At 41.4% G+C, this 17,302-nt stretch overlaps 4 non-coding genes across 4 annotated transcripts; 2 read left to right on the top strand and 2 right to left on the bottom strand.

Annotated features, from left to right (window-relative positions):
* Window positions 1–12,305: 12,305 nt before the first annotated feature.
* Window positions 12,306–12,378, bottom strand: trnar-ccg (transfer RNA arginine (anticodon CCG)). The gene has a single exon. It is a non-coding gene; the product is annotated as a tRNA-Arg (tRNA).
* Window positions 12,379–15,129: 2,751 nt separating this feature from the next.
* On the top strand, window positions 15,130–15,201 carry trnap-cgg (transfer RNA proline (anticodon CGG)). Its single transcript has one exon. It is a non-coding gene; the product is annotated as a tRNA-Pro (tRNA).
* A 355-nt stretch (window positions 15,202–15,556) lies between these two features.
* On the bottom strand, window positions 15,557–15,629 carry trnar-ccg (transfer RNA arginine (anticodon CCG)). The gene has a single exon. It is a non-coding gene; the product is annotated as a tRNA-Arg (tRNA).
* Window positions 15,630–16,955: 1,326 nt separating this feature from the next.
* trnap-cgg (transfer RNA proline (anticodon CGG)) lies at window positions 16,956–17,027 on the top strand. Its single transcript has one exon. It is a non-coding gene; the product is annotated as a tRNA-Pro (tRNA).
* Window positions 17,028–17,302: the final 275 nt, after the last annotated feature.

The raw sequence follows: 17,302 nt of genomic DNA, 5'->3' as shown, positions 1-17,302 counted from the left end.
ATTTCATATATTTACAATGACATGCTCATTTTTGTTATATTTTTATTACTTTTGTGGTATAGTGGGCTAAACCACTGAACTGGTAAGCAGAAGGTTACTGGTTTGATCTCTGCAGCTGGCACCTCCAGTAGTGTCTCTTTGAGCAAGGCACTTTTAGTCCAGGTTTCTCCAGGGGGATTGTCACTGTAATAAGTGCACTGTAAGTCACTTTGGATAAAAGCATCTGCCAAATGTAAATGTGACTTTTCTAAATCCCTTTCTGAAAGTGCCTCGAGCACAAACGCTCAGTAAAGCTGCTAATTTCTTGAAGTTTATTTCTTCGAGGTACTATTATAATATAGATGCATACATACATTTCAAGGCTTAAAGGGCTAGTTCACCCAAATATATAAATTCAGTCATTATTTGCTCGCCTTCATATTATTCGATCCCTCTGTGTGTGTGTGTGTGTTTTTTGTTGTTGTTGTTTTTTGTTGTTTTTTTCTGAACATAAAAGGTGATTTTGTCAAGTTTGTCCAGCTGATTTCTGTTCATACAATATCAGTCAATGAAGTGAGTTGACTGAGGTAATAAGGGAGGTGGAGTGATGGAGGGTCTCATCCATGGCTCTATACCATTTCCAGGATGCTGCAGTGGGCTTCCCATCCTCAGTCCTCACATTAGTCTGTGGACATTTCAGATCCTACAAAAATGCACAAACATAATACACAAGTATTTTTGTTTCAGATATTTCCTGCTTTTTTTTTCCCCCCACAAATGCCACTGTCACCTTGCCTTGCAGGCCCTGCCTCACCACAAAAGCTCTGCGGCAAATGCACAGGAAATCAGGAATTCAAAAATCAAGTGCTGGAACTCTCTTTGAAATTACAATAATTAAAATAAACTACAACTTATGATTTAAATAGTTTTCTTATTCATTTCTGTGGTATACTCACTCAAAGCCTTTGATGGCAGCATTCCTTAATCAGTCGCTCGCACCAGATAAGCAGATGTGTGTTCTCATCTGTAAGCCTCATCCAAATATGATTCAAGTTACCTTTGTGATTTATGTGCAAAACTACAGTCACACATATCATTTCTCTGTTCTTCCTAAATGCAAAGAATGTTCTGTAAAGATTTTGATTCTGCATATTGCTGTGTACAATGCATTCACATATTCATTTAAATGACAAAATTACATTTTATTTTTTGCGTCAGTGAATGTAAAGCCTGGTGGAGCCTTGTTTTTTCAATATTCCCCTATAGTGCAAATTGTCCCTCTAATTTATGTCTTCAAGCATATTTTGGAAAATGTTAATGAATCGTACAAATAAATAAATAAATAAAATAAAAAATAGTATCGTGACAGAATTTCAGATTTCACGGGGAAAAGGCCTAATATTCGTTAACAGACTTAACTACTCCATTGATAAAAGAGCATTATTTTGTTCTTTAGTTGTAAAGTAACATGAGGGCAAAACATTGGGGGGGACCCTGGATGGTTGTAACATTTTTTACATTTCTGTCTGTATCTTAAAGGGGACCTATTATGCCCTATTTAACAAGATGTAAAATTAGCCTCTGATGTTCCCAGAGTGTGTATGTGAAGTTTTAGCTTAAAATACCCCACAGATATTTTTTTATAGCATGTTAAAATTGCTACTTTTAGTGGTTGAGCAAAAACGCGCCGTTTCAGTGCAGTCCCTTTAAATGCAAATGAGCTGCTGCCATGGCTGCTGCACTCGGCCAAAGCTCGTTCAGTCAGGACGCACCATAATGACAAAAACTGCAAAATGCTGCATGGAGATGGAACAGGTATAGTTTAGTTAAATTACGGTTCTAACTTATATTGTATTCCTGTTTTTAATGTACTATATTAGTACAGGCCTGTTGTACCGTCCGAATGATGGCCAAAACTTTACCGATGAGTTTTATGACGTTTATTGTACTTCACACGAAAGATGAAGCGTCCGTTTTCACTCTAGAAAATTTGACATTTTTAGATCATCTGCATCTGTAAAGATTGTTGTTCACTGGTATTATTATTATTTATTTATTTAAAAGTATTCACTTCATAACATTAAAGGGTTAGTTCACCCAAAAATGAAAATTATGTCATTAATGACTCACCATCGTGTCGTTCCAAACCCGTAAGTCCTCCGTTCATCTTCGGAACAAAGTTTAAGATATTTTAGATTTAGTTCGAGAGCTTTCTGTCCCTCCATTGAAAATGTACGGAAAGGTAATAAAAACATCATCAAAGTAGTCCATGTGACATCAGTGGGTTTTTGAAGCATCTAAAATACATTTTGGTCCAAAAATAACAAAAACTATGACTTTATTCAGCATTGACCACACTGTAAAACCGAACAGTGAAATTAATTAAATTAAATGAGTTTGTTTCGCTCAAATAACAATGAAAGTTCATGGTACTTAATAGGAAAAAGTTGCATGAACTCAAAATTTCATTGTAGTAAGCTGAACTTAAAATGATTGAGTAGAGCTGCAGCAGATTTCTAATTCCCAGCATGCTTTGCATCAGACCATGTAAATACAGTCCCCTCCAAAAGTATTGGAACAGTGAGGACTATTCCTTTATTTTTTCTGTAGACTGAAAACATTTGGGTTTGACATCAAACAATTTATATGAGACAAAAGATCAACATTTCAGCTTTTATTTCCAGGTATTTACATCTGGATCTGATACACAACTTAGAAGATATAACCTTTTGTTTGAACCCACCCATTTCTCATGTGACCAAAAGTATTGGAACATGTGACTGACAGGTGTGTTATGTTGCCCTGGTGTGTCCTATTACATTGATTGTTCAAACAATAAATAGCACTAAATGTCTGCACTCAGTTTCAGATTTGGGTTTTGCCTGTGCAGACTGCATTTATAGTTAGATGTGTAACCAACATGAAAACCAGAGAGCTGTCTATGGGTGAAAAACAAGCAATTGTGAAGCTGAGAGAAGATGGAAAATCAATCAGAGCCATTGCACAAACATTGACCATAGCAAGTACAACCATTTGGAATGTTCTGAAGAAGAAAGAAACCACTGGTGTACTAAGTAACAGACCTCGAATGGGTAGACCAAGAAAAACATCAGCTGTTGATGACAGAAACATTGTGAGAACTGTAAAGAAAGACCCTAAAACAACTGTTAGTGACATCAGCAACAACCTCAAGAGGGCAGGAGTGAAGGTATCACAGTCTACTGTCCGCAGAAGACTTCATGAACAAAAGTACAGAGGCTACACCAGAAGATGCAAACCTCTCATTAGCAAGAAGAATAAGAAGGCCAGGCTGGAATTTGCCAAAAACTACAGAGACAAGCCTCAAACATTCTGGGGCAAAGTTTTATGGACTGATGAGACAAAGATTAACCTCTACCAAAGTGATGGAAAGGCTAAAGTTTGGAGAAAAAAAAGGATCTGCTCATGACCCCAAACATACAAGCTCATCTGTGAAACACGGTGGAGGTAATGTCATGGCTTGGGATTGCATGGCTTCTTCTGGGACGGGCTCATTGATCTTCATTGATGATGTAACAAGCCAAGTCAATCTCCAGACTTAAACCCTATAGAGCATGCATTTTACCTGCTAAAAAAGAGACTGAAGGGAGTAACCCCCCAAAACAAACAACAACTGAAAGAGGCTGCAGTGGAAGCCTGGAAAAGCATTACAAAAGAAGAATGCAAAAGTTTGGTGATGTCAATGGGTCATAGGCTTGATGCAGTTATTGCAAGCAAAGGATTTTCAACTAAATATTAAGTCTTATTCACTTTAATCTATTTTAAGTTAATCTGTTCCAATACTTTTGGTCACATGAGAAATGGGTGGGTTCAAACAAAAGGTTATATCTTCTAAGTTGTGTATCAGATCCAGATGTAAATACCTGGAAATAAAAGCTGAAATGTTGATCTTTTGTCTCATATAAATTGTTTGATGTCAAACCCAAATGTTTTCAGTCTACAGAAAAAATAAAGGAATAGTCCTCACTGTTCCAATACTTTTGGAGGGGACTGTAACTGTTGAAATTAAGTGTTATTTTGTGTGTTTTTGCACAAGATTAACATATGGAGATATAAGTTAATATTTAATGTTGTGTTATGTTGGGATTCAGAGGGGTTCTGTTATGTTAGTTTTGTTTGGTTACCGCTGTGGTGAAGAGTAGAGCCTGTGGTTAGGTTTAGGATGAGCTGCAGAAAATTTAAGACCACATATGTTGTTTGATTACATATATGCAAGTATGTAAGTATGTAAGTCTCTAATGACAGATCTGAATGTGATGTTTATGTAAATTAACTGTATGTAATTACCATTATGATGAGTTGGGAAAGGGATGCTGGTGACGGGATTGTTAGAGACACCTGTGCACCACACTGGCTTTGATCCGCTTCCATGGCTCTCAGCCCCGCGCCACTTATCACAAATATTTTAAGTTCTACCAACTTTAAAAAAAATTTGTTAGTTTAATTAAATGTTTTGAGGTAATAAGTTTCCTTAAATGTTTTGAGTATTCTGAACTTATTGGGTTTTACAGTGCATTTTGGATCCACCACACACTCTTCTTCGAAGACTGCACATTGTGCTCAGGACTGTGCGTATTGCCACCTAGTGGACTCTTCTGTCGTGCTTGGGAATGAGCTGTTGCATGCACACCCTCCGCGCGGTCTCGAAATTTGGGTTATACGCGCACGAAAATTACGTCATGCGGACCATGCACGAACGTGGACGACCGAAGTATACCCGGGCCTTAAAGTAGGCAAGTAGGCATATTCGGATGCAACTTAAGTGTACGCACACCCAAATCTCGCGAGAATTAGTACATGACCCAGGAAATTCTCGCCTACTCTTTTATGCATACTGAGGATTCGGATATACTTATTCGTTCGCCTACTGATTTTTGCCTACTATAGGCTATAGTAGAGAAGTATGCAGTTTCGGATACACTCATAGTATCCACCTGTTTCCACGGGGCACTACTGTAAAAGAGAACTTGGGTACAACTTCCGGTGAGGTGGCAGAAGTAGCATACCAATGGTATTTAGTGTGCTAATTAGCGAAGAGGCTAAGTGTTTTTTGGATCATTGTTTACTTTGCAAAGTTGCAAATCTTTATGAGAGATGTCGTTACGGCGCTCAGGGACAACATCTCAGTTTAGTACATTTATTAGTTAATAATATCACAATACAATAAACAGTTTTTGTGTCCTTAATTGCCCTTTACTTTACTGACCTTCCACAAAAGTGCTGCTGCATGACTAGAGCATCCTGGTATCACAAGCTCCAGAATGGATCTGCAAAACGGGTCCGGAACGGAGTCCATTTGCACAGCGCAGCGTGTCCGGAACAGATAAGGATTGTGGATCCAGATCAGATCCGGGGCAGACCCGCCCCGTGTCCGCCAATAATCCGCCGCGGATCAGATCTGGACCCGTTTATTAAGTGGTTCATCATACCGTTCAGATCACTCTCGAAATAGTATTCTAGCCAAAACTGGCTATGCAGAAATATTTAAAATCCAATGGGCCAACATCAGATGGATTGCTCTATAAAAGCTTGAATGTTTAATGTTTGCCTTTATTAATATTAATAAAACATGATGAAATCATTCAAAACTTTTTAGCCAGTTACAATAAAACTATAAAATAGTCTGTAAATATATTTACAGTATGTAATTAATATGACTATTTTTATAGTTTTATTAAATGTACATTAATAGGTATTGAATAGAATTACAGAAAATGATATGCAACCATAAATTGTAATTGTATTTTAAAATAGTAACCTTGTACCTTCTTTATTTTATTGTAACTGTTGCGATTTTAAATTAACACTTCAAAACACTGAAGTTAACATTGGCTACGTTTACATGCACACAAATAATCCATTTGTAATCGGATTGATGGCTCAATCAGATTGAAAAATGTTCATGTAAACACCTTAATCGATCTGAATTAAGATTGGAAGGGGTGGTTTATTCCTTTTCTAATCCGATCAAACAGCAAAAGAATAGAAATAAAGTCGGTGCTTGAATTTACATTGACCTTCTTAAAGGGATAATTCACCCAAAAATGAAAATTTGATGTTTATCTGCTTACCCCCAGGGCATTCAAGATGTAGGCGACTTTGTTTATTCAGTTGAACACAAATGATGATTTTTAACTCCAGCCGTTGCCTTCTGTCAGCCGTATAATGGGTGTCAATGGTAAACACGAAAATTGGTGCATGTAAATGTAGCCAATGAAACTCTGAAACTGAGCTTCCCCTATTAGCCACCAGGCTGAACCATCGTATTGTGTGTTTTATAATGTCTTCATCAGTGCCGGTACGAGATACATGGCTCTTTGTCACAGCACCTGTAATACACATGCAGATTTTCATTTAAAAAATTAATTCACATTGAAGATACCAGTTTTTTTTTTAAGGATACACATAACCACTGCTTTAAAAACAAAAGTTTACAATCTGATATTTATAGGTACACTATGTAACTTTTGGTGTTCTAGCAGTTAATAAACAGAACTACAGTACACGCATCTTGCGGAAGAACATTATAGCCGGAGCTACTTCTCTATGTTTGTGTCTATGACGAGTCACGCAGATACTGTGCTACTCTACAGAGCTGCCGACCAGAACCAGTCTAAAATAGTCCCAATATGAACTTGCTCGTTACATACATTTTGAACAACAACAAAAAAAAGTTATGTGTTGGCAAAAAAATAAATGTGCTTAAATTTTTTAGCCAGGCAATATTTATTACATTTACTTACAAAGGAGGAAGTAAAAATCCTGTCAATTTCTTATAGTTAAAGGGTTAGTTCACCCAAAAATGAAAATAATGTCATTTATTACTCACCCTCATGTCGTTCCACACCCGTAAGACCTTCATTCATCTTCAGAACACAAATTAATATATTTTTCTTGAAATTCGATGGCTCAGTGAGGCCTACATAGGGAGCAATGACACTTACTCTCTATGATATAAAATAATGATCTGAAACAACATTACATGAGGTGGAGAATTGTCAAATGTAAACAAAAATAAACTCAAACTAGTATACTAGAACTAAAGTTTACTGATAAAAGTGGGTTTTTAAACTTTTACCCATAAATTATAGGTATGAATTTTCTTAAATGGCACAATTATTACACGTTAAAAGCTGTAGTTGTGGACCATTATCAGTATTTGACAAAATACTGACAAAAAAGCTGGCTAAATCAAGTTTAAAACAGTTTTAAATCTTATGTATCCTCAGAAGAAAGATTAAATAGACAGAAGAAATACTCCAAAAACACACTGGTGGCACTTGAATGAGCTGTAAGCTGCAACAGAACACACACACACACACAGTAACTTATTAATTATGTTATTGAAATTATGATATGAAATAATGATCTGAAACAACATTACATGAGGTGTGGAATTGTCAAATGTAAACAGAAATAGATTCAAACTAGTATACTAGAAGTAAGGTTTACAGATACAAGTGGATTTTTAAACTTTAACCCATAAATTATAGGTATAAATCTTTTGAAATGGCTCGAGAGCACCCTTGTGAAACCTAAACTGACAAATGGGACACCCTAGAGTTCTCGTGGACTTAATGGACATGCGCACACGGCGGCCATTGTCAAGACCGAAAGTGCACATGAAAGCTGCATCTCATTTTGGTGGCTGCATCCTCCGGAGGTCGTATTTGAAGGCTGCATACGTCATCAAGGATGTCTTATTTAAGAAAAGTAACTTTAATAAAATTGACTGTTATTCCTTGTGAGGTGTAAAAGACTGTAATTTCTTACTTATTTTGCAAACTAACAGTTACTTTTCTTAAATGAGATTGCCTTGATGACATATGCAGCCTTCAAATGTGACCTCCGGAGGATGCAGCTTTCACATTGGGACGCACCTTAAGTGTGCCATTTGGGACAGGGCCTGAGAAACACCCAGAGTGCTTCTCAATACTTAAAGTGATGCTTCCTCATTTCCTTGCTCCTCTGTCCTCCAGCCTGTGACCTGGAAACCAATCGAACTGAGCTATCTTGGAGGACATCTCAATTCTCTAATTGCACCACAAGGAGGCGAGGAACGAGGAACGAGGAGTGAAGAAGCTTTCCAAGCAAGCAAAGATAGGTGTATCCTTTGTGGAAGTCTTTTTTTTGTCGAGAAACCTCACGTATACTCACATATACATTCTCCTCCCCCTTCACATCTGTCATAATAATTTAAATGTATGCTTTTTTCTTTTTTTTTTTTGCAGTTTGGGGCATCTTGCATTATTAATATTTATTATGAATTTTTTAAATAACCAAACCTTAATAACATAAGGGCAGATCACTTGAGCGGAGCTGATGACACTTTGAAGTGATCAAGAACATTCTGCAGCAAATTAGCTCAAAATAAATATGATAATTAATCATAACTAGTTATTAATTAATCAAATCGTTATTTACATTTACATTTACATTTATGCATTTGGCAGACGCTTTTATCCAAAGCGACTTACATTGCATTATACTATACATTTGTATCTGAGTATGTGCAATCCCTGGGATCGAACCCATGACCTTGGCATTGTTAGTGCCATGCTCTAACCACTGAGCTACAGGAAAGCTTCAGGGACATTGGGTTTATAGGCAGGTCAGAATCAACTAGCAAGAGTGTGCACACAAGTTTTAATTAAAGGTGCCCTAGAATTTAAAATTGAATTTACCTTGGCATAGTTGAATAACAAGAGTTCAGTACATGGAAATGACATACAGTGAGTCTCAAACACCATTGTTTCCTCCTTCTTATATAAATCTCATTTGTTTAAAAGACCTCAGAAGAACAGGCGAATCTCAACATAACACCGGCGGTTACGTAACAGTCGGGATCACTAATATATATGCCCCCAATATTTGCATATACCGGCTCATGTTCAAGGCATTACACAAGGGCAGGCAGTAGCTATTAACGTCTGGATCTGTGCACAGCTGAATCAACAGAATTTATGCAGGAAAGCAAGCAAGGACAATAGCGAAAAATGGCAGATGGAGCAATAATAACTGACATGATCCTGATATTTTTAGTGATATTTGTAAATTGTCTTTCTAAATGTTTCGTTAGCATGTTGCTAATGTACTGTTAAATGTTGTTAAAGTTACCATCGTTTCTTACTGTATTCACGGAGACGAGACTGTCGTTTTCATTTTTTAAACACTTGCAGTCTGTATAATTCATAAACACAACTTCATTCTTTATAAATCTCTCCAACAGTGTGTAATGTTAGCTTTAGCCACGGAGCACCATCAAACTCATTCAGAATCAAATGTAAACATCCAAATAAATACCATACTTACGCAATTAGACATGCTGCATGACGAACACTTTGTAAAGATCCATTTTGAGGGTTATATTAGCTGTGTGAACTTTGTTTATGCTGTTTAAGGCAAGCGTGAGCTCCGGGGGTGGGGAGCATGAGAATTTAAATGGGCTGCGCAGCCTAAATCGGTGCATATTTAATGATGCCCCAAAATAGGCAGTTAAAAAAAAAAAGAATAATAAAAAAAAAATCTATGGGGTATTTTGAGCTGAAACTTCACAGACACATTCAGGGGACACCTTAGACTTATAATAAATTTTTTGGAAACACGTTCTATGGCACCTTTAACTAAATCACTAACACGTAACTAAACTAACAAACACATACATACACACAAGTCACACGTACATGGGTAAAATGATAACTGATAGAGTGAAATGAATTTGAACTGTATCATAACAGGGGAATAAAGCAATGGAAAGGGTCAAAAATAACAAGCTGGAAAAGGACCATCAGTTTTCTCAGTAATAATGCACCTTTGCTAACAAAGGGTTCACAAATTAATACTAAATCACTGTTTAGTGTTCAAATCTACTATACTTACAAAATGCCTTTAGGTTGAGGAGCATCGGATTTGCAGGCTGAGGAGAAATCATTGATGGTTCGGTCTGAAGTCGTAATCAATATCTTCTGCTTTGGTTGAAGAAATATGAAACAACTTAAGCTGTTAATTTGACTCTTGTAGTAGGAAAGAGTTCTTTCACTCTTCTAGATGAGCACATGGCTAGGGTGCAGGTTTAGGACTACAGGCCTTGCAGGCCCACAGTCCTTGGACTGAAGAGGCCTGCAGCAAAGGGGGTCACTTCAGTCCATCCAAAGAAGCAAGAGAATGAGAGGCGGAGTTGTGTGTCTCCTCTTAAGGTCTGGGAGGAGCCACACATCTTCAGGTGGACCTGACCAATGAGCAAAGTGTAATTTCTGTAGCAGGAACGTCCTTTGTGGGGGAGTTTATGAGCCTAGTGTTTCTAGCAGGGTGTTTGCCTTTATAACTGACTTGGCTGTTGAAGAAGAAACTATTAAAGATTCTTGCCATCCTAATATGTTGCACAGGTATCACCATCTCATATACACAAGCATTTAAATCTTCACAATACGAACTCATAGACACTAAACATGGCATAATTGAAGTTATATAAATGTATCATGAAAAATGTGAATACAATACAGAATACTATACAACAAACAGTAATAATGGATACCATTTCCTATGGATATACGTATGTTCATTTATAGAACAGCCTGTATTTAAATTAATGCAGGAAAGTCTCTGCTTTTCCACGTGGCAACACATATACTTCGTGCAATATAACTAAGCCTTTATCTGATGGGCCCTGGTAACTGAGGTCCTTGCTCAGTTGAGTGAGTTTCTTCTTTAACAAGCCCAAAAGAGCCCACGTCACGCCTCTCTTCATCTCTCTGCACTGGCTCCCACTTGCTGCTTGCATCAAATTCAAGGCGTTGACACTTGCTTACAGATCTATCACAGGCTCAGCACCTTCATACTTCCACTCACTCTTATGAGTCTACACTCCTATCAGAAGCCTACGATCATTAAAGGAGCGAAGGCTTGTGGTACCATCACAGAGAGGCACAAAATCACTCTCCAGGGCATTCTCATTCACTGTCCCTTGCTGGTGGAATGATCTTCCTGCCTTCATCCGGAATGCTGAATCCCTGGCAACATTCAAAAGACAGATGAAAACTCATCTCTTTCGTGAGCACTTAACCTCATCTTAAGAAAAAAAAAAAAATTCTTATATCTAACCTTTCACTTCCTCTAATCCCTCTCTATTGTAGCTTATGATACTCTGAGCACTGCCTTTAACTTGTATTGTGAGCACTTCTTGTCTATTTGCCTTGTCATGACGACTCGCTTGTTGCATTCCTCACTTGTAAGTCGCTTTGGATAAAAGCGTCTGCCAAATGAATAAATGTAAATGTAATGTAAATGACTTTTTGCAGCATCAGCATAGAGCTAGCGCATCAAGCTTGCCCTAGGTGGGAGGCTGATGCCTCATGGTTCAAAGTCAAGCCTACGACATAGCTTCTGTGCGGCTGTTTACATTTAGAGCCCGCCATTGGTGCGGCGTGTGTTTTTCTGCAATTACACGGCTAAAGCACTCGTTGGCACTGTTGAATACAGGGGCACAGCATAAGCGGAGGAAGATGCTTTGTTGATGCTGGAGATGCAAAATCAATCTTCATGAGTAGACGGTTACTTTTGTTTCGACTTCAGTTAGTAGACATTCTGTGGAATTCTCTTTAAAATCAATCTCTCATAGTAAGAGCGATATTTTTTTAATACGGAAAAATCAGACGTATAAATGATGTTTTTGGATGACTAGATTAATTTATAGTTCATGACTCTTTCTCACCTGTTTTGTGTGTAATCAGTCTCCCTGCTTACATACGCAGAGCCATCGTCATAGGTCTGTCGCAAAAGTAAGAAGCGGCCTTTACCCATTAGGCCACTGGGCCTCTAGCCTTTGTTTAATCTCAGCGTGGAAGGGTACGTGTACAAGGCTCGTTGGTCTAGGGGTATTATTCTCGCTTTGGGTGTGAGAGGTCCCTGGTTCAAATCCCGGACGAGCCCTCTCGCCTTTAGTATGAGTGCCGGGGTTTTCTTGTACTTTTTTCGATTGCTGCTTTTCTTTATCAACCACTTCATACCAGGCCATTTACTGCAACCCACGTGGTACTTGACGTCACGTTCTCCAGCGTCCTCTTGGACACAGTGCTTTGCTTTGTGTAATTCAGCCTGAAAGGGCACATGCACAGGCGGGCCAGATTGATTCACTGACAGTCTGGTGCTCGCAAAAGCTGCCACAGCTATCAGAAGTTTGTCAGTTCTGTGCTAATTCAGGTCTTGCGGTCATCAAGGCTATAGCGTTGCTCTGAACAAATCATCCCGGAATTTCTCGCACAGCCAACTTAAAGGTAGCCCATCAAAGACGACCCAGATGGGACTTGAACCCACAATCCCCAGCTCCGGAGGCTGATGCCTTATCCATTAGGCCACTGGGCCTTTTCTGGTGAGCTTGGCCTTTGATCTGTAGCATGGCTTCAAGGAGTTTCTGCCACTCAAACATCTACACTTTAGTATCTTGACGCCAGGTCACGTCCTGTCACTGAGGAGAGCTTCACTGAATTTGTGGCGCCCTCACGAAAGATCTTCCATCGACAAGGCTCGTTGGTGTAGGGGTATGATTCTCGCTTTGGGTGCGAGCGGTCCCGGGTTCAAATCCCGGACGAGCCCAGCGGTTTCAGAGTGAGCGGCAGGGGCAGCTGTTTGTCCTGGTTTTGAAATCCTTACTGCTGCCTGTGATCACCTGTACTACTACATAGCCGAGATTCAGCCAGATGACAAGCCTCATTTCCTCGGACAGACCATGCTCAGAGCGGCAGCCCGCCCACAAACGCTTTCTATTAGAACTAGTGCCTGCCCGTTCTGTTCAAGTTCAAGGGTTTTCTGGCACTTTTTCCGATTGCTGCTTTTCTTTATCAACTACTTGACATCTAGCCTGACTACGTCAGACTTCCTACTTCCGCTCAATTTCATTTCGCTTCTGTACTCAGTCTGAGACAGCGTCAGAGCTTTCTGTTTACCACCGGTCTGGAAACAGCCGGGCCAATCAACGAACAGAGGGCGGGCTGAGAGCCGTGACGTAGTTGCTAAGCGCCGAGTTTTACATTGTAGGTTAGAGAAATCAAAAACCGAAACGACCGCGGAAATGGGAAACGAGACACGGGATGCAATTCGCTCTGTTATGGAGAACATTCAACTCTTTTTCAAACTGAAGCCAGAACAAGAAGAGTGTTTGATAAACATTTGTTTTATCATGTGTTTACAACAGGTTTACAGTGGAAGTTCAATCATAGATTTGAGTTCGATGCATGATGTCTGTGCTTCGATGCGGCTGTACAGGCACATAACATACGTCATAACTAAACGTATCTGATTGGCTTACGGGTAACCAATGATTTTAAACTTCAGACAAGCGCCCCCTGGCGAGAGAGAAAACACTTGTCTATTATGCCATTCCAGACTCTGTCTACGAAGCAAAGTGAAGTAGCAGAGTCTGGTATTACCAGGCTACTTGACATCAGGCCATTTACTGCAACCCACGTGGTACTTGACGTCACGTTCTCGGGCATCAGAGGCTGATGCTTCGGCCAAATCGAACTTTCTGCAGGTCTGTAGATGCCGCTGTGGGATTCAAACCATTCTATATCGCTCTTCATTGAATTAACGTGGCTCTTTTGCAGAAACGCTAAGCACATATATACTTGTCGTTCTATGGAGTTTCTTTGAACAAATGGTCATTGACTTTTTGCAGCATCAGCTTGGAGCTAGCTCATCAAGCACGCCCTAGGTGGGAGGCTGATGCCTCATGGTTTCATAGTCAAGCCTTCGACATTTTGTGGAATTCTCTTTTAAATCAATCTTTCATGACACTTTCCCATCTGTTATGTGTGTCATCCTCTCTGCTTTCGTACGCGGAGCCTTCATAGTAGCGCAAAAGTAAGATGCGGCCTTTACCCATTAGGCCACTGGGCCTCCAGCACGCAGCGCTTTGTTTAATATCAGCGTGGAAGGGCACGTGCACAAGGCTCGTTGGTCTAGGGGTATGATTCTCGCTTTGGGTGCGAGAGGTCCCGGGTTCAAATCCCGGACGAGCCCAGCGTTTTCAGAGCGAGCGGCAGGGGCAGCTGTTTGTCCTGGTTTTGAAATCCTTACTGCTGCCTGTGATCACCTGTTCTACTACATAGCCGAGATTCAGCCAGATGACAAGCCTCATTTCCTCGGACAGACCATGCTCAGAGCGGCAGCCCGCCCACAAACGCTTTCTATTAGAACTAGTGCCTGCCCGTTCTGTTCAAGTTCAAGGGTTTTCTGGCACTTTTTCCGATTGCTGCCTGTCTTTATCAACTACTTGACATCAGGCCATTTACTGCAACCCACGTGGTACTTGACGTCACGTTCTCGGGCATCAGAGGCTGATGCTTCGGCCAAATCGAACTTTCTGCAGGTCTGTAGATGCCGCTGTGGGATTCAAACCATTCTATATCGCTCTTCATTGAATTAACGTGGCTCTTTTGCAGAAACGCTAAGCACATATATACTTGTCGTTCTATGGAGTTTCTTTGAACAAATGGTCATTGACTTTTTGCAGCATCAGCTTGGAGCTAGCTCATCAAGCACGCCCTAGGTGGGAGGCTGATGCCTCATGGTTTCATAGTCAAGCCTTCGACATTTTGTGGAATTCTCTTTTAAATCAATCTTTCATGACACTTTCCCATCTGTTATGTGTGTCATCCTCTCTGCTTTCGTACGCGGAGCCTTCATAGTAGCGCAAAAGTAAGATGCGGCCTTTACCCATTAGGCCACTGGGCCTCCAGCACGCAGCGCTTTGTTTAATATCAGCGTGGAAGGGCACGTGCACAAGGCTCGTTGGTCTAGGGGTGTGATTCTCGCTTTGGGTGCGAGAGGTCCCGGGTTCAAATCCCGGACGAGCCCAGCGTTTTCAGAGCGGACGGCAGGGGCAGCTGTTTGTCCTGGTTTTGAAATCCTTACTGCTGCCTGTGTTCATCTAAACTATGACATAGCCGAGATTCAGCCAGATGACAAGCGTCATTTCCTCGGACAGACCCTACTCAGAGGGGCAGCCCGCCAACAAACGCATTCTATTAGAACTAGCGCCTGCGCCTTTCTTTTAGCGGCCAGCATTCTATGACTCTACAAGTGTACACATGTAGCCTAAGCATTCAGCGGTCAGGCTCGTTGGTCTAGGGGTATGATTCTCGCTTCGGGTGCGAGAGGTCCCGGGTTCAAATCCCGGACGAGCCCTCTCGCTTTTAGTATGAGTGCCGGGGTTTTCTTGCACTTTTTTCGATTGCTGCTTTTCTTTATCAACCACTTCATACCAGGCCATTTACTGCAACCCACGTGGTACTTGACGTCACGTTCTCCAGCGTCCTCTTGCACACAGTGCTTTGTGTAATTTCAGCCTGAAAGGGCACATGCACAGGCGGGCCAGATTGATTCACTGACAGTCTGGTGCTCGCAAAAGCTGCCACAGCTATCAGAAGTTTGTCAGTTCTGTGCTAATTCTGGTCTTGCGGTCATCAAGGCTATAGCGTTGCTCTGAACAAATCATCCCGGAATTTCTCGCACAGCCAACTTAAAGGTAGCCCATCAAAGACGACCCAGGTGGGACTTGAACCCACAATCCCCAGCTCCGGAGGCTGATGCCTTATCCATTAGGCCACTGGGCCTTGTCTGGCGAGCTTGGCCTTTGATCTGTAGCATGGCTTCAAGGAGTTTCTGCCACTCAAACATCTACACTTTAGTATCTTGATGCCAGGTCACGTCCTGTCACTGAGGAGAGCTTCACTGAATTTGTGGCGCCCTCACGAAAGATCTTCCATCGACAAGGCTCGTTGGTCTAGGGGTATGATTCTCGCTTTGGGTGCGAGAGGTCCCGGGTTCAAATCCCGGACGAGCCCAGCGGTTTCAGAGTGAGCGGCAGGGGCAGCTGTTTGTCCTGGTTTTGAAATCCTTACTGCTGCCTGTGATCACCTGTTCTACTACATAGCCGAGATTCAGCCAGATGACAAGCCTCATTTCCTCGGACAGACCATGCTCAGAGCGGCAGCCCGCCCACAAACGCTTTCTATTAGAACTAGTGCCTGCCCGTTCTGTTCAAGTTCAAGGGTTTTCTGGCACTTTTTCCGATTGCTGCTTTTCTTTATCAATTACTTGACATCAGGCCATTTACTGCAACCCACGTGGTACTTGACGTCACGTTCTCGGGCATCAGAGGCTGATGCTTCGGCCAAATCGAACTTTCTGCAGGTCTGTAGATGCCGCTGTGGGATTCAAACCATTCTATATCGCTCTTCATTGAATTAACGTGGCTCTTTTGCAGAAACGCTAAGCACATATATACTTGTCGTTCTATGGAGTTTCTTTGAACAAATGGTCATTGACTTTTTGCAGCATCAGCTTGGAGCTAGCTCATCAAGCACGCCCTAGGTGGGAGGCTGATGCCTCATGGTTTCATAGTCAAGCCTTCGACATTTTGTGGAATTCTCTTTTAAATCAATCTTTCATGACACTTTCCCATCTGTTATGTGTGTCATCCTCTCTGCTTTCGTACGCGGAGCCTTCATAGTAGCGCAAAAGTAAGATGCGGCCTTTACCCATTAGGCCACTGGGCCTCCAGCACGCAGCGCTTTGTTTAATATCAGCGTGGAAGGGCACATGCACAAGGCTCGTTGGTCTAGGGGTATGATTCTCGCTTTGGGTGCGAGAAGTCCCGGGTTCAAATCCCGGACGAGCCCAGCGATTTCAGAGCGAGCGGCAGGGGCAGCTGTTTGTCCTGGTTTTGAAATCCTTACTGCTGCCTGTGTTCATCTAAACTATGACATAGCCGAGATTCAGCCAGATGACAAGCGTCATTTCCTCGGACAGACCCTACTCAGAGGGGCAGCCCGCCAACAAACGCATTCTATTAGAACTAGCGCCTGCGACTTTCTTTTAGCGGCCAGCATTCTATGACTCTACAAGTGTACACATGTAGCCTAAGCATTCAGCCGTCAGGCTCGTTGGTCTAGGGGTATGATTCTCGCTTCGGGTGCGAGAGGTCCCGGGTTCAAATCCCGGACGAGCCCTCTCGCCTTTAGTATGAGTGCCAGGGTTTTCTTGCACTTTTTTCGATTGCTGCTTTTCTTTATCAACCACTTCATACCAGGCCATTTACTGCAACCCACGTGGTACTTGACCTCACGTTCTCCAGCGTCCTCTTGCACACAGTGCTTTGTGTAATTTCAGCCTGAAAGGGCACATGCACAGGCGGGCCAGATTGATTCACTGACAGTCTGGTGCTCGCAAAAGCTGCCACAGCTATCAGAAGTTTGTCAATTCTGTGCTAATTCTGGTCTTGCGG

This window comes from Chanodichthys erythropterus, chromosome 12, assembly GCF_024489055.1.
Source record: "Chanodichthys erythropterus isolate Z2021 chromosome 12, ASM2448905v1, whole genome shotgun sequence".
Classification (NCBI taxonomy): Eukaryota; Metazoa; Chordata; class Actinopteri; order Cypriniformes; family Xenocyprididae; genus Chanodichthys; species Chanodichthys erythropterus.
Note: the sequence above shows the minus strand (reverse complement) of the source record. Positions and strands in the feature narration are given on the sequence as shown.